The sequence below is a fragment of the Heterocephalus glaber genome, unplaced genomic scaffold, assembly GCF_053883595.1.
Source record: "Heterocephalus glaber isolate CG9 unplaced genomic scaffold, H.glaber_assembly_v1.0 deba00001614, whole genome shotgun sequence".
In the NCBI taxonomy this organism is placed as follows: Eukaryota; Metazoa; Chordata; class Mammalia; order Rodentia; family Bathyergidae; genus Heterocephalus; species Heterocephalus glaber.
This window is the reverse complement of record NW_028258385.1, coordinates 338915-352173: the sequence shown is the minus strand read 5'-3', so window position 1 is coordinate 352173 and position 13259 is coordinate 338915. Positions and strand designations below refer to the sequence as shown.

The 13259-nt window shown below is 51.0% G+C and overlaps 1 long non-coding RNA gene and 1 pseudogene across 2 annotated transcripts in view; one reads left to right on the top strand and one right to left on the bottom strand.

Moving 5' to 3' along the window:
* The window catches only part of LOC147822439 (coatomer subunit gamma-1-like), a 22760-nt pseudogene extending 16313 nt beyond the window's left edge, over positions 1-6447 (bottom strand). The window contains exons 1-11 of the transcript XR_015445657.1: positions 6312-6447; positions 5368-5420; positions 4849-4929; position 4698; positions 4540-4610; positions 4334-4413; positions 3145-3220; positions 2884-2976; positions 2412-2498; positions 1803-1960; positions 1565-1698 (exon numbers count right to left, since the gene is read on the bottom strand). The product of XR_015445657.1 is annotated as a coatomer subunit gamma-1-like (transcript). The remainder of the gene's footprint in view (positions 1-1564; positions 1699-1802; positions 1961-2411; positions 2499-2883; positions 2977-3144; positions 3221-4333; positions 4414-4539; positions 4611-4697; positions 4699-4848; positions 4930-5367; positions 5421-6311) is intronic.
* Positions 4926-13259, top strand: part of LOC147822438 (uncharacterized) — a 21412-nt gene continuing 13078 nt past the window's right edge. Inside the window, exons 1-2 of the long non-coding RNA XR_015445658.1 lie at positions 4926-5634; positions 5859-7084. This is a non-coding gene — a long non-coding RNA (uncharacterized LOC147822438). The remainder of the gene's footprint in view (positions 5635-5858; positions 7085-13259) is intronic.

The window sequence follows — 13259 nt, the reverse complement described above, 5'->3', positions numbered from 1 at the left end:
AGCTGTGTGTGGTGACACACGCCTGTAATCCCAGCACTGGGGACGCTGAGGCAGGAGGACTGCCTTGAGTTCAAGGACAGCCTGGGCTACATAGTGAGAACCTATTTCAAAACAACAAAACAACAAAAAACAAGGCGGGGGGGGGTGTCCAATCACTTTTTTATTTTTTTTATTTTTCTGAAGCAGGATCTTTGCTGTATCCAGGTTGATCTTGAACTCAATATAGAGTCCAAGCTGGCCTCAAACTCACAGAGATTCTTCTACCTCAGGCTCCTGAGTTGGGGGATGAGAGGCATGCTTCCCATTTGGCTCCAAACAGCCCTAAAACATAACTGGGTGTGGTAGCGCATGCCTGTAATCCCAGCACTCGGGAGGCTGAGGCAGGAGGATTGGCGAGAGTTCCAGACAGCCTGAACTACATAGGGAGACCCTGTCTCAAAAAAATCCCTTGAAACAAAATAAATATGTAAAAGCCTTAAAACCTGCAAATCTAACTCTCCAACCTCAGCATCTCTGCTCTCACCTGTAGGGTCCTGGCTCGAGCTGTCTCCCCTCTCTCCTGCCCTCAGAATCCAGGCCCAGCCCCTCAAGGGGGCTTCTCCATCCTCTCAGCTCACCTGCTGTCCACACCAGCCTGAATGCCTCTTGCATGTTTCCCGCTCTCTGTGAGCAGCCACAAACACTCAAGTCTGCTGTGTCTGCCTTGGAGCTGGACACCATGCTACACCATCTGTGCCGACCTCGACGACCCTGCATGCCAGGCATGACTGTCACATGCGCTGCAGAGTGAGGGGGGCCTGAAGACTGGAGAAGATGGGTGACCACCCAGGTCACCCCCGTGATGGGCAGAGCCGGGACTCTAACCCAGCTGTCTGGCTCCAGGGTTGGCTTGGAACCATGGCTGGCCTGCTACCCTCTTCACCTAGGACAGCCCAGTCCTGGCTTTCCCAGGAGCCCTCTTCCCTTGAAGTACTAGGGATTGAACCCAGTGCCTTCACCCTGAGTTACAACCCCAACCCCTTTCATTTATTTTATTTTGAGACAGGTCTTGCAGACTTGGTGACTAGGCTGGACTCTAACTTATGACCCTCCTGCCTCAGCCTCCCACAGAGCTTCACTTACAGGTGTGTGCCAACATGCTTGGCTCACCTCAGCAATTTGGTATAAAATGGACCTGAAAATAGCCCACTTCCTGGGCTGGGGATTCAGCTCAGTGGTTCTGCCGCCTGCCTTGAAAGCTCAAGGACCCAAGTTTGTTCCTGGGTAGCCCCCCCAAAAAAATAAATAGCCCACTTCCAAAAGTAACACCGGGGATAGGTCCCCACACATTCTCCGGCCAAGAGCAGGTGCCAAACAGGTTCTGGCTTTTTTTTGGTACCAGTGATCGAACTCAGGACCTTGTGCTTGCAAGGCAGGTGCCGGAACCACTGAGCTAAATCCCCAGCCGAGGTTCTGGCTTAACGCCCCACAGCCAGTAGCCTACTGAAGGCATCTCCTCTCTCCCCCATCTCTGGCCTTTGGCCCAGGGCCGCTCCCGAGTGATGGCCAGAATGTTCTCCCAGACCTGACACGGCCGGGGCCAGCTCTTTGGCACTGCAGCCCGGCAGGTTGATGATGGCCGAGGCGGCTTCATACACCACCATCTCGTGCTTGTTCCGAAGGCAGCTCTCGATGAAGTCGAACAGCGGGCTGTCTCGACTGTAAGAGAAGTAGGGGGGTGGGGTGGCGGCAAGGAGAAGCTGAGGACAGCTCAGCATGACAGGACCAAGCCCAGCTCCAGCAGCAGGAGGTGGACTGATCACCTGCCGTCCTCCTCTTCTAGCTGCTTGCTGGCCACGCGGATCATCATGCAGTAGGCAAAGGGTGACTTCAGGCCGTGCCTGGTGAACTTGCTGATCATCTTATTGACAGCCAGGCAGTCGTTCTTCCGCACATGGTACAGGAGCCCCAGCGCATGGTACTTAGAGGACAGCGATAGCGGGGACATACAAGTAAGTCACTGTATGTCTCTGGGCTTCAGATTTATTTTTTTGGTTTTCTGAGACAGGAGATTTTCATTACGTAGTTCAGGCTGACCTTGAACTTACTATGTAGCTCAGGCTGGCCTCAGACTCAAGTGCTCCTCCTGCTTCAGCCTCCTGAATACTAGGATTAAATTCATGCACCACACTCCCCCTCTCCCCCCATGGTACTGAGGATTAAACCAAGGACCTTTGCACTGAACTACATCTGCACCCCTCTTTTAACTGTTTATTTTGAAACAGGGTCTCCCTAAGTCCCTAAGTAACCTAGGCTGGGTTGGAACTTTTCTCCCTCCTGCCTCAGCTTCCTAGAGTGCTGGGATTACAGGCATGTGCCACCACCTCAGGTCTCCCTGAGTATTTTCAGTATCATCTGCCCTCGCACCTTACCTGGACCATGATGTTATCACTGGATGCTGCCTCCTGGGCCTCATTCACCCGGTGCTTGACCATGTCAAAGCTGCACTTCAGCAGGTGCTGTGGGCACAGAGCAGGTAAGGGGCAGCCAGGACAGCCACCTGCTGCCCACCCTGGGGAGGGGCCCTGGACCTCTCCCAGATGTAGCCCATTAGCTCCCAGCATCCTGGTTCCGAGGACAAACTAACCCCTCTCTGGGCTCCCTGGCCAGCAGAAGACCTCTTGCCAGATCCCAACTCAACAGCCTGTCACCCCATGGGTGGCTCAAGGGCATGCACCAAGGCCCTGCTGAGCAACTCAGGCTCTCTTCACTGAGGAGATAGGCAGGACCCTCAGACTTGGGGTACAGAACAGTCCCCCCCCACACACACACACACTCTGGAAACGGACTGATACTTTCTTCTGTTTTCCTCCTATCCCAAAGGTCCTGGCTGCAGCTACTCACCAAGGAAGATACCAGGGCAGAGCTGGAGACACTGGGCACCTTGTCCACGATGGCCTGCTTCATGTAGCGCTCAATGGCCTGCAGCATGGTGCTCTGTGGGGACAGGAGCAGGGAGGTGGGGACCCTCAGGAGTGCCGCTGTGTGGTACAGAGGAGTACAGGGAGGAAGGTAGCAACTGTTTTGGGTGCTCTTGCACACCCTGACCCAAGGAGCAGGGGACAACCAGAAGTGTGTGCAGGACACAGGAGGGCGTGGACTCACATCAGTGATCTGGCACAGGGCGCGCACGGCCAGGCCCCGGTAGTTGTCCTCTTTCCCGGTCATGTCTTTTGTCAGGCTGCGGGGGACAGGGGACACAGTGACATGTGGGGTGCTGAGGCTGGCCCAGTCCTCTCCGGCTCCCCTACCACCACATCTGGCTGGGTTGCTGCACAAGTCTCCCAGCTCTCGCTGGCCTTCTATTCCTCCCACCCAGCTAAAGGGCAGCTGGAGGGGTTTTTTGGTGTTTTTTTTTTGGTACCGGGGATGGAACTTGGGTCCTTACGCTTGCAAGGCAGGCGACGGAACCACTGGGCTAAATCCCCGGCCCTGGAGGGGTTTTTATAACTTAGAACCGACCAGGTTGCTCCTCTGTTTTCACTCACTCCTCTATTTCTGTAGCTTCTTGGGCACAGAACAGACAAGCCCCCAGGAGCCTGGCTAACTCCTTGTTATTCTAGGGCTGTGGAGGCCACAGCTGTCTTGTTTGCTGCCGTATCCCCAAAGCTCCACACAAACTGAAACACACTCAGTAAATATTTTCTAAATGAATCTACCAGTGAATGTGTGGGCCCTTCCCTTGCACAAACACCTGTGGCAACAAAAAATGAGAATGGAACACCAGCTTGAACAAGCAGGGATTACACATCAGGGACATCTGTCCCCTGAATCACTCAGCCTAATGTAGAAAGCAGTACCCAGTCAGCAGGCCTATTCATATAGCCCTTGCACTCTCTGTGACGGTTTTTATTGTATTGTTCTGTAGCACGCGCTAAAGTCTCTGTGAAAGTTCCAGGCTTCAGCAATCCCAGCCCTTGGGAGGCTGAGGCAGGCAGATCACCATGAGTTTGAGGTCAGCCTGGGCTACACAGTGAGTTCAAGGTCAGCCTGAAACACATGGCGAGACCCTGTCTCAAATAAACAAAACAAAAAAGTTCCAGGCTGGCTCAGTTGACTAAGAAGAATCACAGGAAGGAAAGGTTTGTGCCCAAGTCAAGGCCAGGGAAGTCAAAGGGAAATGGCCCACTCTGGAGGCCATCATGGGTGCCTTCAGTGATTGCAGGATGACAGACAACGGAGGAAAGGGCACCCGGCCCAATGTCAATAGAAAGCCTCTACATCTGTACACATCACACAAAAAGAGTCTGTCAACAGGCGCCATGGAGCCACCTCCCATGGCCCCAAGAGTCACCTGCTGGTAACAATGATGACATCCTCTGTGATGCAAGACATCTGCTTGATGGTCAAGTAGCACATCCGCCGGAGCATGGGCTGGGAAAGAGATGGGAAAAGCCCTATCAGCCTGCTCAGCAGGGGCACCAGAGGTGGGAGAAGAAACCACCAGCCTAGGTGAAGGCACCCACATCACTGCAGGAAGGCTGGGGTTAGGACACTTACATCGTTGGACTGAAAAAGCTTGGTCATAGCAAAGAAGGCCTCTGTTGCTTCAGTGGTCCCCAGATGCTCCCCTTGTGGGGATCAAGAAAGAAACTCAGCCTGGGAGAAAGATCAGCCTGCTTCTTCCCCTAAGATCAGCTTAGGTCAGACCCTCAGACCCTGGAGGGCTCCATCAAAGGCAGCGAATCAGAGAAGGATGCTTGTGGGACCAAGAGCTACAACCTCAGAGAGGCTGTCAAACAGCCCAATGATGCACCTTTCCCGACACCCCAGCACCACCTTCCCCTGCTCCAAGCCTCACCCACTTACCTGGTTTATGAGGTAAAGAATCTTGGTGAGGATGTGGGCACATTTCCGAGGGCTGATGGGAGTTTCATTAAAGACACGGGCCTAAGAAGAAGCAACAAAACGTATTAGCTCTAAGCTCAGCACATTTCTCTTCTACTGATTCCCCTCAGGTACTTCAGGATCTGAGAAGTCACACAGGAAATAAATACACTTGCCTATACAAGATTATCTCACAAGGAAAGAGTTTGTTTTTCTTAACTAATCTATTAATAATTCCTAAAAATCTTCCTTAACTTTTAGGGATGTGCTGACTTTACTGACTAGCAGATGCTTAGCAAACATTTCTAAGTGGAAAGAGAAATGATAAATAAGAACAAAAACAAGCTTAATAAACTCTCTGCTGGAACCAAGCTTTCCTGTGTTTTCTGGCAAGGCTTTCTCCCCAGTTGCTCTGGAGACCAGCACTATGAAGCTGTCAATATTCTGCCTGCACTGTTGGTGAACATCCACGGTGGGAACAGAGGAGCAAAGGTCACTTACCTCCTGGAGTACTGCACTTTTCTCCAGGTGCTGGAATGGATTGGAACTTCCACCTGCAGTCAAGGAGAACCAAGGAGACTGATTTCAGGTGGTGACCCTGAATTTCCAAACTCCCCAGACACAGGGAAGGGAAAGCTGTCCACATTCTCTACCCAAGAAAGTTCAAACTCCTCCTGAATGGCACTCAAGGATCTACAGTCTGACTACGGATCCTACCACACTCTTACCAGGGGGCTCCACTCTGCCCCAAACCACTCACACTCACCCGTAAGTCCTGGCACAGACCTCTGTATCTCTCAAGCGCCGTGTTCTGCAGTCATTCATGCAACCCATACTTGAGTCCCTGGGTACCAACCAACTACCTGTGACCAAATTTCCCTTACTGCGTAAGACACCAATTTGTAACTAATTACCTGTGCAATTACTTGGTTGATATCTGTCTCCTGCACTAGTGGCCATTCTAACCCTGTGTCTCTCTTGTCCTGCTGCAGGATCTGGACACCTACAGAGCCTGGCATTCAGCAGGTGCGCAACCTATTTTCTGATCTAATGAATGAAGAGCCACACTTGTCACCCACAGCACAGATTACGCCCCAATGTGGCCAGCACCAACGCAGGCCGGGCAGACACCAAAAGGTTGGACAGAAAAAGAACAAGAAGCATCCAGCCCGGCCCCCTCCTGACAGATGGGTAAACTGAGGCCCACACAGGCGCATGCCCCGCACAAGGCCACGCAGCAAATCCCGGTTGGAGCTCACGAGTGGGAGGCAGCGGGGCTCTCTGGGGCTCCCAGAAGCCTACTAGGCCAGCTGCGAACCAAGCCTCTGGCCGTCGCTGGGCCTCAGCGCCCGCGTTCGGACAAAGGCCACGAAGGAGGGCTCCGGGGGAGGGCTGGAGAACCTGCGCCACCGGCCTCCCTCCCCCAGGGCTCCCGGGCCCCTCACCGGACTCTTTGTCCTTCTTGTCGAATTTCTTCAACATCGTGATGCCGGCAGGGGCGCAAGCAGCGGCACGGAGACCTAGCTACGCGGCGGATAACACTCCGGCTCCCGTCCCACCCGGGCTACTTCCGGGTTCTGGCGGCCACGTCGCCATGCGCTCTGCGCCTGCACCCTTCAAGCCCCGCGCCTGCGCACAAGAGGCCGCTGCAGCTAGCGTCTCCATTAACCCTGTCGGCCCTGAGGCGGATGGTGTTCCGCTGCTCGGACCCCACAGTGACCTGAGACTCATCTCCACTTCTCATGCACTCCTGATGCAAGGGCTCTCCGATGTGAGGGACACAGTCCCCTGACCCACATTGGACACTCAGATAATGTCACCTGTCGTTACTGTCACTTATCCAGGAGGCCTTCCTGGCAGCGCCTCACTTTCAGTCCCTTTCCTCGGCCTGATTTTCGTTCCAAGCTTGGGTCATCATCAACACCCTATGTTTTTACTTTCTTGCTTCCGCTGTCTTTTGTTCTCTGCCATGGGTAATGTTGGCTTGTAATAGTTGCTCAGTGAGTGAACGAATGCAGTGCACTGCTGTACTAATTCGTTTCTGTCCAGCCTCTGTCACACCTGCTCTTGGTGCACATGCTTCCTATTTGTTAATGTCCAAGAAGCTTCCTGAAGGAAAGGATCAGCCTCGCGTCGGGGCGAGCCGGCGGCCACAGGGCAATAACGCTTCGCCCCGGATTGTCCACCTGGGGACCCACGCGGGACCGCTGAGGCTGAGGTAAGCGCCACGCAGGGCGTCGGCGGGGTCGAGTCGGCATAGCCCGGCGCTGCGATGCGCAAACACTAGCTTGCCTGGGGAGGGGACAACTGGCAAAACTGGTGAGCTAGGTGTGCAGAGGCGGGGCTGGATCGGGGATCCCAGGTGACAGCCGCGACGGAGGAGCGACAGCCTTTAGGGGTCTGGCTTGATAGAGCCTGAGGCTGGGAGCAAGTGGATCTTGTCCCAGCGGGAACTTGTCAAGAGCCAGAAATGACCAAAACCGATCATCCATAACCCCACACCTCAGAAGAAGGAAATTATTCAACGGAATGAAACAGAATTGCGGCTGCCAAGATTGGCAGCAAGGTGGTTGGAAAAACCCTAAATGTCCATCGAAAGGGTATAATTAAGAAAATTATGGCATAGACATCGGACTAAATATTCCAGACCCTTTAAAAGGGATGTTAGGGGCTGGGGATTTAGCTCAGTAGTTCCCCCACCTGCTCTGCAAGCACAAGGACCCGAGTTCAATCCCCAGTACCAATAAATAAATAAATTTTTTAAAAAGGGATGTTAGGAAGGGAGTGGTGGCACATCCTTGTAATACCAGCACTCAGGAGGCTGAGGCAGGAGGATTGCCCTGAATTCCAGGCCAATGTGGGCTACATAGTGAGGTCAAGGCCAGGCTGGCCTACCTAGCAGGAGGCTATCAAAAAAAGGGGGGGGGGATTTAGCTCAGTGGTTTTGCCGCCTGCTGCGCAAGCTCAAGGACCCAAGTTTGATCCCTGGTACCAAAAAAAAAAAGAACACTGAATATTTGAATTGTGTTAAGATGATGAAATACAGATGATTGTGTTGGGTTAAAATATCCTTTTATAGGATTCTATTAATTCTGTAAGACTACCAAGAGCAATTTTTACTCCATACTTCTGACCGTGAGAATTGTGGGCTGTTGCTCTGGCTCTGAATATGGCCTACCCAATAATTATAAGGGTTTTATTATTTTTAAATGCAGTATGCATTCTTCATTATAATTCCTATGTCCTTTGTAGAAACACAAGTTACAGAAAGGGCAAGAAAAAGCTAGGTGTGGTGGGGCATGACTGTGACCCCAGCACTCTGGGAAGCTGAGCCAGGAGGATTGCAAGTTTGAGCCCAGCCAGGCAACTTAGCAACTTAATGAGACCCTATCTCTACATTAAAAAATGAAAGGATGTACTGCCAGGAGTGGAAGTCCCTCCAGTCCTCCAGATAGCCCCTTCAGAGCCCTTCCTCACTTTGTGGCCGTGGTTTCTAATGGTGCCAGTCCCCTATAGGCTGTGACAGGGTAGAAACGAGGACTGAAACCTCCTTTATTTTTTTCCATTATAATCCTGACACTTTTATCCAATCATTAAAGCACCCAAACCCTGAAAAAAAAATGAAAGGAAAAGGGTTGGAGATGTCCCTCAGTGCAAAGGCCCTGAGTTCAGTCCCCAGTACTGAGGGAAAAAGATCCATCTAATGCTGTAGCATGACTCTGTATTTCATTTTTACAACTGAATAATGTTCCATTTTATGGCTACATCATAGTTTATCCATTGATGGACATAGCGTTATTTCCATTTTGGGGCTCTTTGTGAATAATGTTGCTGTAAATGTTCATATACAAGTTTTTTTTGTTTAGTTCAGGTTTGAGTTTCTTGAGCTAGTGTCTCACTATGTAGTCTAGCCTGGCTTTGAACTTGCTATGGAGTCAGGCTGGCCTGGAATTGTGATTCTCCTGTCTCAGCCTCCCGAATAGCTGGGATTACCGGCATGTGCCACCATGCCCAGTATGCATGTGTGTGTGTGTGTGTGTGTGTGTGTGTGTGTGTGTGTGTGTGTGTTTACCCACATGCTTCACTTTCTGGATAGTGTCCTCAGAAGTACAAATGCTTTCAATTTTGATGAAATTCCATTTATCTGTTTTGTCTTTTGTTGCTTGGGCTTTTGGTGTCATACCTAAGAAATCACTGCTTTAGCCAAGGTCATTAAGTTTTACCTTATGTTGTCTTCTGAGAGATTTGTGCTTTTTAGCTCTTATTTTGCTTTGGGGTTTTTATATAGTGTGAGGTAGGGGTCCAACTTCAGCTGTCCTTACACTATTTGTTGAAAAGATTATTCCCCCCAAAAAAGAAAAGGTTATTCCTTTCTGCATTGAACTGTGTGTCATTCTTTTTTTTTTTTTTTTTTTTTGTTACTTGGGTTTGAACTCAGGTCCTTGCACCTGCACAGCAGGCAGTGAAACTACTGAGTTAAATCCCTGGCCCTTGTGTGTTGTTCTTGTTGAAATCAATTGTCCATCAATGTCTGGGTTATTCCTGGACTTTCCATTCTTTTCCCATGCTCTACATACTCTAGTTTTTTTGTTTTGTTTTGTTTTTTGGTACTGGGGATCGAACTCGGGTCCTTATGCTTGCACATCAGGCTGTGAAAGCACTGAGCTAAATCCCTAGCCCCATACTCTAGTTTTATGTTTTTGTTTTAAAGTAAGAAGATATTTAATGATAGGAAAGCTCCTGAGGGGCAGGAGGGGTCCTGAGTGGATATCCAGGGACCCCACTTTACAGAGGGTACAATGTGGGCCACAGCCCTGACCATCCAATAAGGTTACAAGTGCAGTCGCTTAGCCAATGGTGTCCAATAGGGAGACAAGTCACGTAACAAGCGTGGATGGAAAGACAAAGATTCTCCTAGGAAGTGCTGGGTCCAGAGGTCTCTGGTCACCCACCGGGGTGGCCGATGTCTGTCTCGGCTTCACTAGGCCCAGTGCTTGCTCTTTGACCAAGTATGCAGGTTGGGTCAGCTTGTCTTTATCCTGAGGCCCACTTTCCAACCGATGTGTCTCCCTCCGGTGCAGCTGTGGTGTTTCAGATAGGGCCTGGCCTATCTGACCACCTCTAATATCCCTGCCTGACTCATCGGTCTATAATCCCAGCACTTGGGAGAGGCAGGAGGATCCCCATGAGTTCCAGGCCACCTGAACTACATAGCGAGACCCTGTCTCAGAAAACAAAACAAAACACAAATCAGCCATATTTAAAAGCAGTCCTTTTTAAAATTCCTGTTTACTTATTGATGTGTTGGGAAACGAACCCAGGACCTTGTATAGCTACCCAAGTGCTCTGGATCCCCAGTCTGTCAGTCTTGTTTCCGGGTCTGTAACATTGGATTGGACAAGCAGGCAGCTAAGCCAGGCCTGGTTGCACATGCTTATCATCCCCACAGTCTGGGAGGCTGAGGCAGGAAGACCTTAAATTGAAGCCTAGCCTCTGCAGCTGAGTCGGCAAGACCCTGTCCCAGAATGAAAGAGGAGCTGGGAGTGTAGCTCACTGCAGAGGCCCTAGGTTCAGTCTCCAGAACAGAACACGAGGAGTGGGTGTCTGCACCCAGAGAGGCCTTGCGTGTGGACATCTAGGGTTGTCCCAAGCAAGTGACCACGCCACAGTCTAGAGCTTTCGGTTTTTGAGATGAGCTTCAGCCAATTCTTTTGTTTTCTTTTTTTTTTTTTCTTTTTTGAGACAGGGTCTCGCTTTGGAGTGCAGGCTGGTCTTAAACTCATAGGCTGACCTCTGACTTGTGTCGATCCTCCTGCCTCAGTCTCCTAATTGCTGGGATCACAGGTGTGCCCCTACTTTCCCAGGAGAGAGCTGGCTCTAGCTCGAGACCCCCGTGGTGGGCTCTTTTCCTCCAGCCCAGTGAAGCCTGCTTTGGCCCGCTGCTCCTGTCCTTCCAAGCCTTGGCCCTGACCCCGGGCTGGGAACATGACCGTGGTCCTTTCTGTCAATGTCCTCGTCTGTCTTTGGCTGCAGTCTTAGGGAGGAGCCCTTTCTCACATACTCAGCTCTTTTTCTGCTCCGTGGAACACACACAGATAGAGGTCTCCTATTGTAGCCACTAATCACATCCACTTGGCTGCTCTGTCCCCCACCCCTTCCTGGGAGGCTGCACCCCCGGGTCCCCATGTCTGCTGAGTAGCACTGGGCCAGTTCACAGCGCCTGTATTGGGACATTCAGGGATGCTTTGTTCTTCCTTGGTCTCCTTGGCATTTGATGTTATTGAACATCTTTCCCACCTATAGTCTTCCTTCCTCACAGCCTCTCCCATTTTGTCTCAGCCTTTTTGCTTCTGCTTCTGTAAGCCCCACGCTGAGCCCCTGGTTGGCCCTGCCTTCGAGGCTGTCTCCTGAGAACTGATTTTTCTCCTGGGCATCAGCTGTCCCCACCGCCAGAGCCAGCCAGTCTGAGCCCTGTGGGTGGCTCGGCCCCAGACAAGAGGCCTCCTGGTGCCTGCGATGCAGGTGCCCCCGTGCAGGCGGAGCCCTGAGAAACCACCTCCAGATTTCCTAGCCTCCTGTACTGTTTCTATAATCGCTGTGCTGGGCCTTGTATCTGCCCAGAAGGGTCTCTCTCCACCCTTCCCAGTTCCCTTATAATCATACTTTCAGCAAGCAGAGGGGCCGGGGGCCTGCTGGGCCCCAGGTATAGAAACTCCAGGAGACGCCACAGAATTACAGCAAGGGGAGCAGCACCGTATCTCATCTGGTGACAGTCCTGGGACCCTTTGGTCACATCTGTCCATTTTAAAATAGAGTTCAACCCACCAGGGATTTAGCTCAGTAGTGCAACGCCTGCCTCAAAGGTGCAAGATCCTGAGTTTGATCCCATGTGTGTGTGTGTGGGAGGGTGTAAATAAATAAATAAAAATAAAAGTATAGTTCAATCTGGGTGTGGTGCACATGCCTGTAACCCCAGCACTCTGGGAGGCTGAGGCAAGACCCCGAGTTTAAACCCAGCCCGGGCAACTTTAGCATTAGTGATTTAGTGAGACCACATCTGAAAATAAAAATTTTTTAAAGGGCTGGGGATACGGCTCAATGCAAAGGCCCTGGGTTCATCCCCAGTACAGGGAACAGAAAAGTGGAATTCAGGGCTGGAGATGCAGCTCAGTGGTAGAATGCTTGCCTGTCACACAGGAGGTCCTGGGTTCACCCCAACACTGCAGAGAAAAAAAAATAGAAAGGAGATGCCAGGGGGGAGAGTTATTGACATGTTCATTGGAATTAAAACATGAAATTAGACTTTTCTTTAAGAAAGAAAGAAAAAGATGGCCAGGTGTGGTGGTGCATGCCTGCAACCCCAGAACTTGGGAGGCTGAGGCAGGAGGATTGCCATGAGTTCAAGGCCAGTCTGGGTTACACAGCAAGACCTTGTCTCCAAAAAACGAAAAAAGAAAGGAAGAAAGGGAGCAGGGCATGTGGTCCCAGCACTCAGAGGCTGAGGCAGGAGGATCACTATGAGTTTGAGGCCAGCCTGGACTACAAAGTGAAATCTTATCTCAAAGAAACCCCCCAAAGAAAGAATTAGACCTTTCTGTTCCCTTCAGCATTGGCAGTCAAACCCAAGACCTCACGAGTGCTGGATGAGCCATCTCCCCCAGTACATACTCTAGTTTTGAAAGATGTTGTCATCAGAGGAAACTGAGCAAAGGGTAACAAGATCTCTCTGCATTACTTCTTATAACTGCATCTAGATCTATGAGCATCTCTATAAAAATGTAGCTTTAAAAATTAGTGTAGATTATTTTAAACTACCTCCTGTTCCCGAGGGAAAAAAATTTAGGCGTATACTGAGAATTTCCCTGTCCTTCCCTGCGATGTCCTCTTGTGCCCACTAGGGGGCACCAACTCTCTCTTTTTACGTCTAGTTTTGCAGCAGCGGAGCGTGAAGATGCCCGAAGCCCCCTTGTCTGGCTGTCCATGAGTGACCCAGGGCCTAACCTAGGTGCCCCTGGATGTAACAGGGAGACTCAGGACCACTCTAGCTTTCGGCACAGTTTCCAGTCTCATAAAATGAGATTCCAGGCTCATACCCACTTTAGAAGCCACTCAACTTACTGAACACCACTGTTGTGTAACATGTGGAAAACACAGCATGGGAAACAGAGCCCATGCAGTGGAAGCTATGAGTAAAAATTAGGACTGGGATGTGGCTCAGTGGTAGAGCACTTGCCTAGCATGTGAGAAGTCCTGGGTTCCATCCCTAGCAATAAATATCTCAGACTTTTTTTTCTTTAGGATAAAATAATAAATGTGGGCTGGGCATGGTGGCACACGCCTGCAATCCCAGCCCTCTGGGAGCTGAGGGAGGAGAAGAGGAGGATCACTGTGAG